The sequence below is a fragment of the Palaemon carinicauda genome, chromosome 38, assembly GCF_036898095.1.
Source record: "Palaemon carinicauda isolate YSFRI2023 chromosome 38, ASM3689809v2, whole genome shotgun sequence".
Taxonomy (NCBI): Eukaryota; Metazoa; Arthropoda; class Malacostraca; order Decapoda; family Palaemonidae; genus Palaemon; species Palaemon carinicauda.
The window spans coordinates 34,282,487-34,298,196 of NC_090762.1; the positions used below are offsets into that span (position 1 = coordinate 34,282,487).

At 46.3% G+C, this 15,710-nt stretch overlaps 1 protein-coding gene across 2 annotated transcripts in view; it reads right to left on the bottom strand.

Annotated features, from left to right (window-relative positions):
* Positions 1–13,152, bottom strand: part of LOC137630532 (adipocyte plasma membrane-associated protein-like) — an 80,145-nt gene extending 66,993 nt beyond the window's left edge. The window contains exon 1 of one of the 2 annotated variants that reach the window (XM_068362050.1): positions 12,951–13,152. The gene's annotated coding sequence lies outside the window, so the exon portion shown is untranslated. Of the gene's footprint in view, positions 1–12,941 lie in introns of both variants that reach the window. The other variant, XM_068362049.1, reaches the window with a different exon arrangement.
* Between the last annotated feature and the right edge of the window lie 2,558 nt (positions 13,153–15,710).

Consider the following 15,710-nt stretch of genomic DNA (forward strand, 5'->3'; position numbering starts at 1 on the left):
AGCATTCGGAGTTGATGAAGTGATGAAGAAGATGCAGGGAAGTTCTCCCTCCGAAGGGAAAAACAACCCCACACCTTGTATCACTAGGAAAAATACAAATTACTTACGAATTTGTTATTATTCCGTAACTGGAATACAAACCTACGCTTTTTATTTAGGGGTGACTCACCCATAAGGAAGGGAGGATGTCCCTGCCAATCTGGCTTTTTGGTTTTACCTGGGGGCTCTTTGTCTGAGTATGTTAGTACTCAAAAATAAAAGGGTCCCTGCGCCTCGCTAATACCTTGCTACGCAAGGTCCGCAGCCTACGCAAGCTGTGTGTTGAGATATATAGAAGTGTGACCGTCCAGGTAATGTTATTCCGAGTCTTTAGTAGGAAACACTTGTAACCAAGCCTTTCTCAATGCCACCTCGCTAGGTTATGGGGACGCAACAGTATTAGTTTAATACTATACAAGGGAGCATGGTTTACCTGCAGTGGTTTGAGGTCAGCTTGTGTAGAGAACTCAGGATGCTGCTTTACCCAAGACCTGGGAGGATGAAGAAAAGAATAAGAGCCAGTCAAACCTTTTCATTCACGCAGACTAAAACCGGGTTACAGTGCCCTCAACCTTCTTCTACTTGTCCAAAAAAGAGCTTGTATTAAACCAGATGTTGAGCAGCCACCACAGGACCGATAGAAAATGTGTAGAGTCTCCTGTGGGTCACGTCTTGAAGGTAGTGGGATGTGAATGATGTTATTTTTATTAGTAAAATAAATTTTTGAATATACTTGCCCGATAATCATGTAGCTGTCAACTCCGTTGCCCGACAGAATTCTATGGAGGGATAAGCCAGCTATCACAATACTAGAAGGGGGTGTACTTACCAGCGCCACCTGTGGCCAGGTACTATAGTACTTCTTGTTGACACCTCCTCAATTTTTCCTCGGTCCACTGGTTCTCTATGGGGAGGAAGGGAGGGTCGATTAAATCATGATTATCGGGCAAGTATATTCAAAAATTTATTTTACTAATAAAAATAACATTTTTCAATATTAAACTTACCCGATAATCATGTAGCTGATTCACACCCAGGGGGGTGGGTGAAAACCAGTGTACAAGATTAAAGGATAGCTAAGTATCCCATATTTCATATAACAGTTATCTCAAATAACAATGAAATAATAAGTACCTGGTAAGGAAGTCGAATTGAACCGTTACTCTGCCTCTTTTTTAAGTTCGTCTTCCTTACTGAGCGCAGCGTTCCTCTTGGAGGCTGAATCAACTCAAAGGTGCTAAAGTATATAGGGCTGCAACCCCTACTAAAGGACCTCTACATAACCTCTAACCCAGGCGCTTCTCAAGAATGAATTGACCACCCGCCAAATCAAAAGGATGCGGAAGGCTTCTTAGCCTACCGTAACAACCATAAAAACAACAATAAAAGCATTCAAGAGAAAGGTTAAAAAAGGTTATGGGATTAAGGGAATGTAGTGGCTGAGCCCTCACCTACTACTGCACTCGCTGCTACAAATGGTCCTAGGGTGTAGCAGTTCTCGTAAAGAGACTGGACATCTTTAAGATAAAATGATGCAAACACTGACTTGCTCCTCCAATAGGTTGCATCCATTATGCTCTGCAGAGAACGGTTTTTATTAAAGGCCATCGAAGTAGCTACGGCTCTTACTTCGTGGGTCCTTACCTTCAGCAATGCAAGGTCTTCCTCCTTTAAGTGAGAATGGGCTTCTCTAATCAGAAGCCTTATATAATACGAAACCCCGTTCTTGGACATGGGCCTCGAAGGTTTCTTGATGGCACACCATAAGGCTTCTGACTGTCCTCGAATAGGTTTAGACCTATTAAGATAATACTTGAGAGCTCTGACAGGGCAAAGAACTCTCTCTAGTTCGTTACCTACCATGTTGGAGAGGCTAGGTATTTCAAACGATCTAGGCCAAGGACGTGAAGGAAGTTCGTTCTTTGCTAGGAATCCGAGCTGAAAAGAACATGTTGCAGATTCGGCCGTGAAACCAATGTTCTTGCTGAAGGCATGAACCTCACTGACTCTCTTAGCTGTTGCAAGGCAGACGAGAAAAAGAGTCTTGAGGGTAAGGTCCTTGAAGGAAGCTGACTGGAGAGGTTCGAACCTAGGTGACATAAGGAACCTTAAGACTACGTCTAGGTTCCAGCCTGGAGTGGATAGACGACGCTCTTTAGATGTCTCAAAAGACTTAAGGATGTCTTGAAGGTCCTTGTTGGAAGAAAGGTCCAAACCTCTGTGGCGGAGAACTGAAGCCAACATACTCCTATACCCTTTAATCGTAGGGGCTGAAAGGGATCTCTCATTCCTAAGATGTAAAAGGAAGTCAGCTATTTGGGTCACAGAGGTATTGGTAGAGGATACTGAATTGGCTCTACACCAGCTCCGGAAGACTTCCCACTTAGATTGGTAGACTCTACGAGTGGAAACCCTTCTTGCTCTGGCAATCGCACTGGCTGCCTCCTTCGAAAAGCCTCTAGCTCTAGCGAATCTTTCGACAGTCTGAAGGCAGTCAGCCGAAGAGCGTGGAGGTTTGGATGCAACCTGTCTACGTGAGGTTGACGTAGAAGGTCCACTCTTAGAGGTAGAGTCCTGGGGATGTCGACTAGCCATTGAAGTACCTCTGTGAACCATTCTCTTGCAGGCCAAAGGGGAGCAACCAGCGTCAGCCGTGTCCCTTCGTGCGAGATGAATTTCTGCAGAACTTTGTTTATTATCTTGAACGGTGGGAATGCGTAAAGGTCGAGATGGGACCAGTTCAGTAGAAAAGCATCCACATGAACTGCTGCAGGGTCTGGAACTGGGGAACAGTACAGCGGAAGTCTCTTGGTTATGGAGGTGGCAAACAGATCTATGGTAGGTTGACCCCACAAGGTCCTAAGTCTGTTGCACACACTCTTGTGGAGGGTCCATTCCGTGGGAATGACCTGATTCCTTCTGCTTAGGCGATCTGCTGAGACGTTCATATTGCCCTGAATGAACCTCGTGACTAAAGTGAGGTTTTGACTTCTTGACCAAATGAGGAGGTCCCTTGCGATCTCGTATAGGCTCCTCGAATGGGTCCCTCCTTGCTTGGAGATGTAAGCCAAGGCTGTGGTGTTGTCTGAGTTCACCTCCACCACTTTGCCTAGCAGGAGGGACTTGAAGTTCAGCAGGGCTAAATGAACTGCTAGTAGCTCCTTGCAGTTGATGTGGAGCGTTCCCTGTTCCTCGTTCCACGTTCCCGAGCATTCCCGTCCGTTCAAGGTTGCACCCCAGCCCGAGTCCGATGCATCTGAGAAGAGATGAAGATTGGGGGTCTGAATAGCCAACGATAGGCCCTCCCTGAGAAGGAGATTGTGCTTCCACCACAAGAGAGTGGTCTTCATCTCTTTGGTGACTGGGATAGAGACTGCTTCGAGAGTCAAACCCTTGTCCCAATGAGCTGCAAGATGGAATTGAAGAGGGCGGAGGTGGAGTCTCCCTAGCTCGACGAACAGGGCCAGTGATGAAAGGGTCCCTGTGAGACTCATCCACTGTCTCACCGAGCAACTGCTCCTCTTCAGCATGCTCATGATGCACTCTAGGGCTTGGCTTATCCTGGGGGCCGATGGAAAAGCCCGAAAATCCTGACTCCGAATCTCCATTCCCAGGTACACAATGGATTGGGAGGGAATGAGCTGAGACTTTTCTGTGTTGACTAACAGACCCAGTTCTCTGATTAAGTCCAAAGTCCAGTTGAGACTCTCCAGACAGCGACGACTCGTGGAGGCTCTCAACAGCCAGTCGTCTAAGTAGAGGGAGGCTCTGATGTCCGATAAGTGGAGGAATTTTGCTATATTCCTCATCAGATGCGTGAACACCATAGGAGCTGTGCTTAGGCCAAAACACAGGGCTTGGAATTGGTAGACAACCTTTCCAAAAACGAATCTCAGGAAAGGTTGGGAGTCTGGATGAATAGGAACGTGAAAGTAGGCATCTTTCAAGTCCAACGAGACCATCCAGTCCTCCTGCCTGACCGCTGCTAGGACCGACTTCGTCGTCTCCATCGTGAACGTCTGCTTGGTGACATACGCATTGAGCGCGCTGACGTCCAGCACCGGTCTCCAACCTCCTGTCTTCTTGGCCACCAGAAAGAGACGGTTGTAGAAGCCCGGGGATTGATGGTCCCGGACTATAACCACTGCCTTCTTCTGCACAAGTAGCGATACCTCCTGGTGCAACGCTAGCCTCTTGTCCTCTTCTTTGTAGTTGGGAGAGAGGTTGATGGGAGATGTGGTCAGAGGGGGTTTGAGGCAGAATGGAATCCTGTAACCCTCCCTCAGCCAACTGACAGACTGGGCGTCTGCACCTCTCTTTTCCCAGGCTTGCCAGAAGCTCTTGAGTCTGGCTCCTACTGCTGTCTGGAGATGCGGAGAGTCAGTTTTTTCCTTTAGAGGCCTTGGAGCCTTTCCTAGACTTGCTCCTGGAAGAGTCTGGACGGGAGCTTCCTCGGCTGGGGGCTCTACCACGAAAGGGCGGTATGAACCTCGAGGCAGGAGTATCAGCCACTGGGGTGCGATAAGTCCTGGGGACAGAGGTAGCAACCTTAGACTTACGAGCCGATGAGGCTACAAGATCATGTGCGTCCTTTTGTATCAGGGCAGCAGACAAGTCCTTAACCAGCTCTTCGGGGAAGAGGAACTTCGAGAGCGGAGCGAAAAGGAGTTGTGACCTTTGACAAGGTGTAATGCTGGAGGAAAGGAAGGTACAAAGCTGTTCCCTTTTCTTAAGAACCCCTGATACAAACATCGACGCAAGCTCGCCAGATCCATCTCTAATGGCCTTATCCATGCAGGACATTAATAGCATGGCAGAATCCTTGTCCGCAGGGGAGGTCTTCTTGCTGAGGGCCCCCAGGCACCAGTCAAGAAAGTTGAACATCTCAAATGCTCTAAAAACTCCCTTCAGGAAGTGATCAAGGTCTGAGAAGGTCCAGCAAACCTTAGAGCGCCTCATTGCAGTTCTACGAGGCGAGTCTACCAGACTTGAGAAGTCAGCCTGGGCAGAGGCAGGTACTCCCAAGCCTGGTTCCCCTCCTGTGGCATACCAAACGCTCGCTTTAGAAGTGAGCTTAGTCGGAGGAAACATGAAAGAAGTCTTGCCAAGGTGTTGCTTAGTCTGCAGCCACTCCCCTAAGATCCTTAACGCTCTCTTAGAGGACCTTGCTAGGACTAGCTTAGTATAGGTCGACTTAGCTGGCTGCAAGCCCAGCGAAAACTCAGATGGTGGAGAGCGGGGAATAGCAGAGACAAAGTGGTCTGGGTATACCTCCCTAAGCAGAGCCAAGACCTTACGAAAGTCAATAGACTGTGGAGAAGGCTTGGATTCATCCACGTCTGATGAGGGATCCAGGTGTGCCGCCTCATCATCAGACGCCTCATCACCAGAGTGTAGCGAAGAGATCGGACAGGTATGCTGAACAGCAGAGTCAGAACGAGCAGGAACAACAATATTAGTGGTTTCCTCTTCAAGAATCTGTTGAGGGAAAACCTGAGGCTCAGACTGCAAAGGCTGAACAAAAGAAGAAGCAGAAGGTAGGCGCATGGGTGGAGGAGGCTGACTCCTGGCATGAGTGGCTGAACTCAAGGGTTGCGCTTGCTGAGTGGTTGGCGGAAGCGGAGTAGCAAGTTCCTGTTCCTGCGGTGTGAGCGGAGCGCGATGAGGTAGAGGCTGCGCAGAACATAGTAAATGTCTCGCAAGCTGAGGCTCCTGAGGCGCAAGGCTAAGGTGTTGTGGTGCTTGCCTTGTGGAGGGTTGAGCTCGCTGCAGCGAGAGCTGAGGAAACTGACTCATGGACGGGAGAGGTTGTTGTACCTCAACCGAGTGTTGCATCACTGGTGGAGCAGCAAGTGGAAGCGGAGGAAGAGAGGTATAAGCCTCCTGATCCCATTGCTGAGGTTGCCTTAAGGAAGGCGGAGGCTGTACACCACTGGGAACAGTAAACTCTGAACGTGGCTCAACATCGTACGCCTGGCAGGCGATACTGCGGTCAGGCGGAGCGAGCGCAGGCGGAGCAAGTGCAGGCGGAGGCGGAGGCGCAACCTTCTCAGCCCGACACTCACTCATCAAGACCGAAAGCTGTGCTTGCATTGACTGCAGTAGAGACAACTTGGGGTCGGCAGACACTACGGTCTGCTGAGGCAAAGCCTGAACAGACGAGATCTGTTGCGGCAGAACCTTACTCCTCTTGGGCGGAGTACAGTCGACTGATGACTGCGGCGAGTCCGAGCTGAGCCAATGACTGCAGCCCGGTTGAGCACTCGCGGACTGGACTCTGCGTTTGAGTGGTCTAGAGACCTGAGTCCAGCGTTTCTTCCCTGACAAAAGATCAGCGGACGAGTAAAAGACGGGCTCAATCGTCTGCAGGTGGGAGTGACGGTCTCTGGAAGACACGCCCGCAACCACCGAGGATACTTCTGTGCGCCGATCAAGGCCTGCCGAACCCTTTTGCCCTTCGACATTGCTTCTCCCCTGGGCTTGGGAGCTTGCAAGAGGTCCCGGACTGGGAGAACGACTGACACGCACAGAAGTATCCTCACGCACCACACTGACACTGACACTAGCACTTGGCACTGCACTGACACTAGCACTCGTCACAGCACTGGCACTAATTCCACCCACTGCACTCTTGACCTTAAGTTCCTTGACTTCGGCCATAAGAGACTTATGATCACTTACCACTGACTCTACTTTATCGCCTAAGGCCTGAATAGCACGCAACACAACAGACATATCAGGCTGAGGGCAAATAGTAGGTTCGGGGGTAGCCACTACAGGGGTAGGAAAAGGTAGGGGATCATGAGGTGAGGAAAAAAGTGAAGAGTGAGAAGAACTCCTCCTAACTCTACCTTTCTCTAACTTAGTTGAATATTTCAAAAGACGGACAAAATCAAGTTCCGAAAGTCCGGCGCATTCCTCACATCGATTTTCTAACAGACAGGGCCTATCCCTACAGTCAGAACAAGCGGTGTGAGGATCTACCGAGGCCTTCGGAATACGCCTATTGCAAGACCTACATCGCCTATGGGTGGGGGCTTGCGAAATGTCAGACATCTTGAATCCAAAGAGTTAGCCAAGTGGGGTTCCAAAATCAAGCAAAAGATCGTTAACCGTTAATCAGGACTATATAAAAGCTATCTAAGCTAATATAAGAAGGTTTCCAGTAAAGCGACAGCCGAAATCTGAGAGAATACTTCACCAAAAGCCGTGAAAATACTCGAAGATCATAAGCGTATCCCAGAACGTCTTGCCGGAAGCACGACAGAGGAAAAATTGAGGAGGTGTCAACAAGAAGTACTATAGTACCTGGCCACAGGTGGCGCTGGTTAAGTACACCCCCTTCTAGTATTGTGATAGCTGGCGTATCCCTCCATAGAATTCTGTCGGGCAACGGAGTTGACAGCTACATGATTATCGGGTAAGTTTAATATTGAAAATACAGTAGTTTATCGTTTCCACACCCCAGCCTGAAAAACCTGCATCACTGAGAAGTTCCTCTTGAATGCCACGGACGTAGTTACGCCCGACATCATGAGCTCTGGGGCGATGTGAAGGAGGAGGGTCTAGATTCAGTGCATGATCTATGACCTTGCAAATCCATGCTGAGATTGTGTTCTTGGTGACCCTCCTCTTGCTCCTTCCTGTGCTGATGAAGAGTGCAGGCACAAGAGGACGGGCTGTGGCTTTTTCCTTAAGGTAAAGCCTCAAACTCCTCACTGGGCAGAGTAAGAGATGATCAGGGTCATCTGTTACAGAACGAAGACTCAAAATCCAGAAGGAGTCGAATCGCAGATCCGCTACTCCCGGGTTCTGAGCTTAGCAATAAACTCAGGGACAAAGCTGAATGTTACCTCTCCCTATCCCCTTGAATGGGCGATGTCGTATGAGAGGCCATGAAGTTCACTGACTAGCTTGGCCGAAGCCAAAGCTAGCAGGAATACCGTCTTCCAAGTTAGATGGCGATCCGTTGCAGGGTGTAATGGTTCATAGAGAGATCTTTTAAGAGACCCGAGAACTTGAACCCTGTTCCATGGGGGAGGTCTCACTTCAGACTGAGGACAGGTAAGTTTATAACTCCATATGAGTAAGGAAAGTTTTAGCGATGAAGAAATGTCCATTCCTTTCAGTTTAAAGGCGAGGCTTAGGGCTGAGTGATAGCCTTTTACCACCGAGACTGACAGGTGCATTTCTTCCCGCAAATATATGAGGAACTCTGCTATTACTGGAATAGTGGCATCGAGAGGAGAGATACCCCTTCCACGACACCAACCACCAAAGACCTTCCACTTTGCCTGGTAGACTGCTGCTGATGACTTTTGCAGGTGTACAGACATCCTGATTACAACTTGTTGCGAAAATCCTCTATGAGAGAGGAGATGCTGGAAAGTATCCAAGCGTGTGGCTTTTTGAGTAGATCGTGTCGTGGAGGGAGTTCTCTTGGGGACTCCGTCAGGAGTTGCAGAAGGTCCGGAAACCATTCTGCATGATGCCATAGCGGAGCTATGGGGGTCATTGAAAGGTTGACCAATGTTCTGGCCTTGTTGAGTACCCTCCTCATCAGACAGAACAGGGGAAAGGCGTAAACGTCGATGCTGTCCCAACGTTGTTGGAATGCATCTTGCCAGAGCCTTGGGGTATGGGACTGGGGAACAGTATTACGAGAGTCTGAAGTTCAGGGCCGTTGCGAAGAGGTCCACTGTCGGAGAACCTCACAAAGTCAGGACTTTGTTGGTTACTAGATGATCCAAAGACCACTCAGTACTCACTATCTGAGATGCTCTGCTCAAATTGTCGACGAGCACATTCCTCTTACCCGGAATGAAGCGCGCCGATAGTGGTATCAAGTGGATCTCGACCCATCTCAGTATCTCTACTGCTAGTTGGGATAGGGGCTGGGAAAAAGTACCTCCTTGCTTGTTGATGTAAGCCACTTCTGTGGTGTTGTAGCTCATCTCTACCACCAAGTGGCCTGTCAGGAACTGTTGGAGAGCCAGAAAGATGACCTTCATCTCTAGGAGATTTATGTAGAGGTACTCTCCTGATTCTGACCTGAGGCCTGAGATTGAGTGGTGCAGCATGTGAGCCCCCACCCCTTTTTTGAAGCGTCTGAGAACAGCATCAAATCCGGAGGGAGGACGAGAAGATCCACTCCCTTTCGTAGATTCTCTTCTGCCACCCACCACTCGAGGTCTGTCTGTTCCGCTGATCCCATGGGGATCCGGATGTCCAAGGAATCGAGAGTCTGATTCCCCCGGGACTTGAGTCGCTACTGGAGAGATCTTATCCTGAGGCTGCCATTAGGAACTAGACGGGCCAGTGATGAAAGCTGACCAAGGAGACGTAAACACATCTGGGCTGGAAGGCTTTGTGGAGATTGGTGTCTATTATCATGCCTAGGTATACCAGTCTCTACATAGGAAGTAGGGAGGACTTCTTGAGATTTACCATCATCCCCAGATCTTGGCAAAGCCTCAGAAGTTTGTCTCGATGTCGAAGAAGGGTTGACACCAAGACTGCTAGGATTAGCCAGTCGTCCAGATAACGAAGGAGACGGATGCCAATTCTGTGTGCCCAAGATGACACCAGGGCAAACACTTTGGTGAAAACTTGAGGTGCTGTGGAAATACCGAAGCACAACACCCTGAACCGGTATTTCCTGTTGTCTAGGTTGAATCTCAAGTACTTCCTTGAAGACGGATGGACTGGGATCCTGTAGGTCCAGTGTGCACATGAAGTCCTGTGGTCTTACTGCTAGTCTGACCGCGTTTGCATTCTCCATGCTGAACGGAGTTTGTTTGATAAATTTGTAAACTTGTTCAGGCCTGAGAGGTCGATGACTGGTCTCCAGCCTCCAGACGCCTTTCTCACAAGAAAGAGTCGACTGAAAAAGCCTGGGGATCCTTCGAGGACCTCCTGGAGAGCACCCTTCTTCGACAGTGTTTGGAATTCTGTCCGAAGGTTAAGCCCCTTTGCTGATCCCATGGCAAAGGTGTCTATAGACACTGAATTCCTGGTCAGGGGAGGGAAAGATGTTATGAATGGGATGCGATATCCTAGACAAATCACAGAGATTGTCCAGGGTTCAGCCCCGAGTTGCTTCCACTTTGTAGGCATCCCCCTACTAGTGGACAAGCAGGGGGAGTGCCTATTCTAGCATTTACAACCTCAGCTGCTCGCTCTAGGATATTTTCCTCCCCTGGAGGACTGCTCCCTCTAGGATATTTTTCTCCCGTGGAAGACTTAGTGCCTTTCCTGTCCTTGGCAGGAAAGGGCTTCTTAGACACCGTGGTCTTTGCTGCTGTCTTGGTCATCGTGGTCTTGGCTGGATGGGACTACTGAGGAGCTGGTGGCTTATAGCGCTTGGAAACCAAAGACCTATGGAAGAGGGAGTCCTGATGGGACTTACTGTACTACATCTCTCAGCAGCATGTTCCATGTCCTTAGGCTCTAATAGATGGGCTCCCTCTAGAGAGACATATCTGAACCTAGCGATCTCAGCATTGAGAGCTGGCTTGTGCGCACGGACGAGTGGTGGCGCGCGGACGAGTGTTGATACGCATGGGCGCGTGACCTGGTGCTTGTGCGCGGGTGAGATCTAGAGAGTGCACGCGGGCGAGGGTTAAGGCGAGATCTGGCGCGCAGGAGAGCGCTGGCGCGTGGAAGAGAGTTGGAACGTGCGCACGGGCGAGTGATGGCCCGCGCGCAAGGGAGAGTGATGGTGCGAAGGAGAATGCTGGCACGCATGAGACGGTTTGGAGCGTAGGAGAGCGCTGGCATGCAGGGAATCATTGGCGCGTAGGAGAGTGCTGGTGTGCAGGTTGTAGCTGTCGTCTAGGAGAGCACTGACAAGCAGGAGACCGAAGTTGAGCGCGCAGTTTCGGTGGGCTCTGTTGCACCAGTGATCGTTGGCGCTGAAGGCAAGTAGGTGAAGGCCCACGCCAAAGCGTTGTAGAGCGCTGACGAGCAGGCTGGTGCTGACAAGATGTTGGTGAGTGCCGGTGGACTGCAGGGAGCTGGCGAGCAAGTGAAGGCGCGCCGAAGCATTGTAGAGTGCTGACGAGCAGGCTGACGCTGACCGGATGTTGGTGAGCGTCGGTGCACTGCAGGGAGCTGGCGCTGACCAGATGTTGGTGAGCGTCGGTGCACTGCAGGGAGCTGGCGCTGACCGGACGTTGGTGAGCGTCGGTGCACTGCAGGGAACTGGCGAGCTGAAGAGCGTTGGCGCGCAGCTGCGCACTTAGGTGGGGCTTCATGAGGCTGTACCGGGAACAGGAACGGCGATGGCAGGTCGGCAGGCAGGTAGCACAGAAACAGGGATGTGCCTTTTGGAAGGGCGAACGATCTACAGAAGGGTCCAGGATCGCAGTCAGAGGACTGGTAGCAGCATCGTTAGGTGAAGGTCGAGGGCCAAGAGACGACTGAAGCCAAGATTCCTCTGCGGGTGACGGCTGCGATGATAAGGCAGAAGTGCCGAAGAGGCCCCTTTTCACCGATGGTGAAGGGCGACCTCTAAGGTGAAGAGGCGGGCGAGCTCTGTGACGGAGATGCCCTCTAAGGGACGTTGGATCAGCAAGCTGACCATGACCAGCAGCAGTCCTCCGAAGAGGAGTCTCAATTAGTGAACTCCCCCGACGGAAAGAAACACTCGCAGGAGACAGACGTAGGACAAAGAAAAAGCAAAATAAGAGAATTAATGGCAGTCCAATTAATGGCAAAGGATGAGGAATCGAAATGTCCGTACACCATCCGAGCCAAAAGCAAGGTGAGCTAAATCACAGGTGTGTGTGTGGGAGCGGTAGCAAGCTAACCCCCCTACCTAGAGGTGTGGGTAGTTAACCCTGGCAATATTTTAATGGCTCGTCATTTCAGCTACAACGAAAGTAATACCCCTAAATTAATCGCGTAGGTTTGTATTCTAGTTACGGAACAAACAAAAATTAATGGCAGTCCAAAATAGGCGAGGAGGAAGAGCGGTTAATTATTGTCAGAGACAGAACAACATTTTGAACAGTTTAACTTGTCGTAAATAATGCGCTTTTACTGAATTTGACCTACATTTCAACGGCAAATAAACAGAAAACCTGTTGGACCATCTAGGAACGGGGAAATTTTTTAATAATCTAATGGCTTATGCTGTCGGGCGCTTGTTTTGCTCGCGGAAAGAGAAAATAATCTAGAGCCTATTGTATGCACTGACACGCGGTACATGCTGAACTTAGAAAATATTGCCGTGGTAAAGGTAAATTATGAAATTATTCAAAATGATAAAATAACATCATATTATGCTATGATGGATCATTGTAAAGAACATCTTCCCCATAATGAAAAACGATTTGGCTAGTAATAAGAAAGATATCCCCCTGTCCCCAAAAACTACAGACACCCCGTTGCCTTTGTATAACGTCGGACAGGACCTTTCGGGGGCATAAAAAAAAACACCTAACCTAACCATCAAGTTAGACCTTACCTAATTAACATAGAGGGGGGCTAATGCGCTGTGCGAACCCGGTCTACCTTAGTCTGCAATATGCTTAGCAATATGGATGAAATTAACGAAGCTACTGAGCATGGCCACCATCATACGTACACCTCTAGTATTCAATTTGTTGGGATTACCTTACCGAGTGCCATAATTCCATAGTTTCACTAAATAGTCCCTTTAGTGGGACCCGGCCTTAGTAAACATATAGTACAAACCCGGCCTTAGTAACCATACAGTACATCAGATATATAAAAAGACAATAAGAATCCAAGTTACCCAATAAACAAAAACTCAAATTAATTCAAACTGCAATCGACAACCAGTTAATCAGAGGCCTACTAGATAGGCCTAAGCCGAGTGTGAAGCGTTTCACCGTGACAAGGCTACTTGATTGCTACTAGACCGGAACAATACTCACGTTTGTTACCTTCGACGGAGGAGACAACGAGTAACTGGGGTAAAATTGGGGTCGTCTGATGTATCAATTACCGTATCACATTAGATAACATCAGTGTTGCTAAGCAGACATGGAAATTACCAAAAAGTTTACGGATACTTTATCAACAACTGGATCACAGTTTACAATCGTGATACGGTATTACGGTGATAAACACCGTTCCGACCGTTCCGTTTTCTCATCGAAGAAAGTGGCCAAACTAGTTTTATTTCTCGTTCGAAAGCGTTCAGATGATTTGGTGTTAAAATTTTCTCTATCTTATTTATTCAAATTCCGTAGATTTCTCTAATTATTTATAATTCAAATGCAAATTTATCATTATCAAGTATATAAATATAGGATAGTTTAAATTTTATAAATATTTAGTTTGTTTTCATGATACTATTACAGCATGGTTCTCTCGAACACAAGATTGAAATAAGGTTTAGTGTGACATTTCCAGTTAGTAAACAAAGACGTCTATCTTTTGTTAGTGAACAAGCTAGTCTCAAGCCCCAAGGCCATAGTCTTTGGCCATAGATTCATAGAAGCGTTGCATGCTCATGCACGGCTGCCGAAACGTGGAATTTTATCTCTATCAGGGAGTTAAACAATGGAATACTCTGCCTGCTTATCTTAAGGCATTGCTTAGCATTCGATCTTTTAAAAAATCATATACTAATGTGTTATTATCTGTGTACTAAGTTTTATTAGTAGACATTTCTTCATGACCTAACCATTAATGCAATAATGTTCTTAATTCATATATTGTTTATTGCTTGTATACATTTGTAATTCTAGCATTTCTACCATATCAATGTTTAAATTCAAAATTTGCACTATTTATTAATCCGCCCTTCTTTATTATACTTTATTATACGAATATACATTTCCATTTATTTTTAGGCTTAAAATCTCATTTATATGTGTCTATGTGTATTTATATGTGCATGTGTGTGTATATGTATTTGTATATGTATGCAATGTATATACTTATGTATATATATGTGTACATTTAGTTTATCTATATCAATATTTACTTTTTATAATTTTTTTTTAATTGAAGATATTTTATTTGTATTATTGCCCGAAGAGCTCTGCTCCACATGGGCTTGGACCGAATCTTTTTTTTTTTTTTTTTTTGTAAATATTTTGTATGTATATATGTTTTTGTCCAATAAACATTATTATTATTATTATTAAATGTGGAATCCGAGTGTTAATAAATTCCACACTATGTAAAGAGATGATGTATGTCGATTAAAATGTAATAAAAAGTAATAAATAATTAATATGAGTGTTTTATTATTTATTTTCCCTGTGATATCTATATAAGAATTACAAGAATTATAAAGTCTATGAAAGTGTGGATGCTATGGGCCTAGGAGGCTCAATGGAGTTGAGCGCTTGATGTTGCCGACTTACTGAAAGACTGATTCTTGAATCAGTGTTGAGGTAATTAATTGCAATTGCCGCACAACAGTTGCCTTTTGACGAATTGATTCGTCAGTTTAAAAAAAAAAATCTGAAAGTTTATTCTTTTTCATGTGAGTATCTTTTTGCAATTTCTGTAGACAAAATACTGTGAGGATTATATGAAATAGGCTTACCTACTCATACTGTCGTTTCATAACTTTAATTTTCTTCTATGAATGCATTTTTATGGTTTGCACTATACAAAGCTCTGTAATAATGTAAAAAGTGATGATCGTGTAAGATCAATTTCATCACATCACTACTATGTTTTAAAATGGACGAATTAAATTTTTTTTCTGTCAATGGCTAAAAATCTTAGCATAGTCTAATCTATGTTCGTACTTCCATTGTTAATTTTAATTGCTATGAATAATTTTATATAGTTATAAAATTGAGTTATGTCATTGTAATGTCACTTTTATGATAATTTATCTATAATAACGACATTATATAGTGTAGGGGTTTCAAAATATAGTAGTTACTTTCTTACGTAAACTTATAAGCCAAAGGCTTTTAGCTTCCGGTATGCCTAGGCCTAATCTATATCCGTTTTTCCTTTATCAATGGTCATAGTTTTCACTATATTTGTATGGTTATGATACCATGCTATAAAATTTTCTCTAAAGGAACAGCATTCCCCAATTCAGTGGTAATTATTTCCTTACATAGACTTATGTGGCTGAGTTTTAGCCTGCGATATATCATAGGCCCATTCCTCGTTGTTGTAAAAACGATGCTGATTCAATTATAATATTCTCGCTTGGAAGATGTAATCATAATGTCTTATATCACTTATCTTAATACTGTGAACGAAATGTAACAGACCTAAGAACTTATTGCTCGCATTTACTGTCTTTAAATGTAAGCTAGATGTCACTATATTCACCTGTGTTCTTTAAAGGCTGCCAGAACTCTAACCCGTCATAGAAATTTGGAACTAGGTTCACGATTTGAAGTCAAATATGTATGTATGTTATCTGTTGAATTTAAATCAGGTTCCCTCTTTATTGAGAGAGAGAGAGAGAGAGAGAGAGAGAGAGAGAGAGAGAGAGAGAGAGAGAGAGAGAGAGAGAGAGAGAGAGAGAGAGAGAGAGAGAGAGAACACTGAAAACTTATATAAATGAATTTGTCTTTTCAGTTTACAAACTTTTTGTGTGTGCTTGTTTCCCAAGTACCACTGTTGGGTAATACCACCCTTGTTTACAGACAATAGTTGACGACAGCCCTAAGGCTGCGTTTACACCAAGCGAATCGAATCGATTCAATTCATGGAGA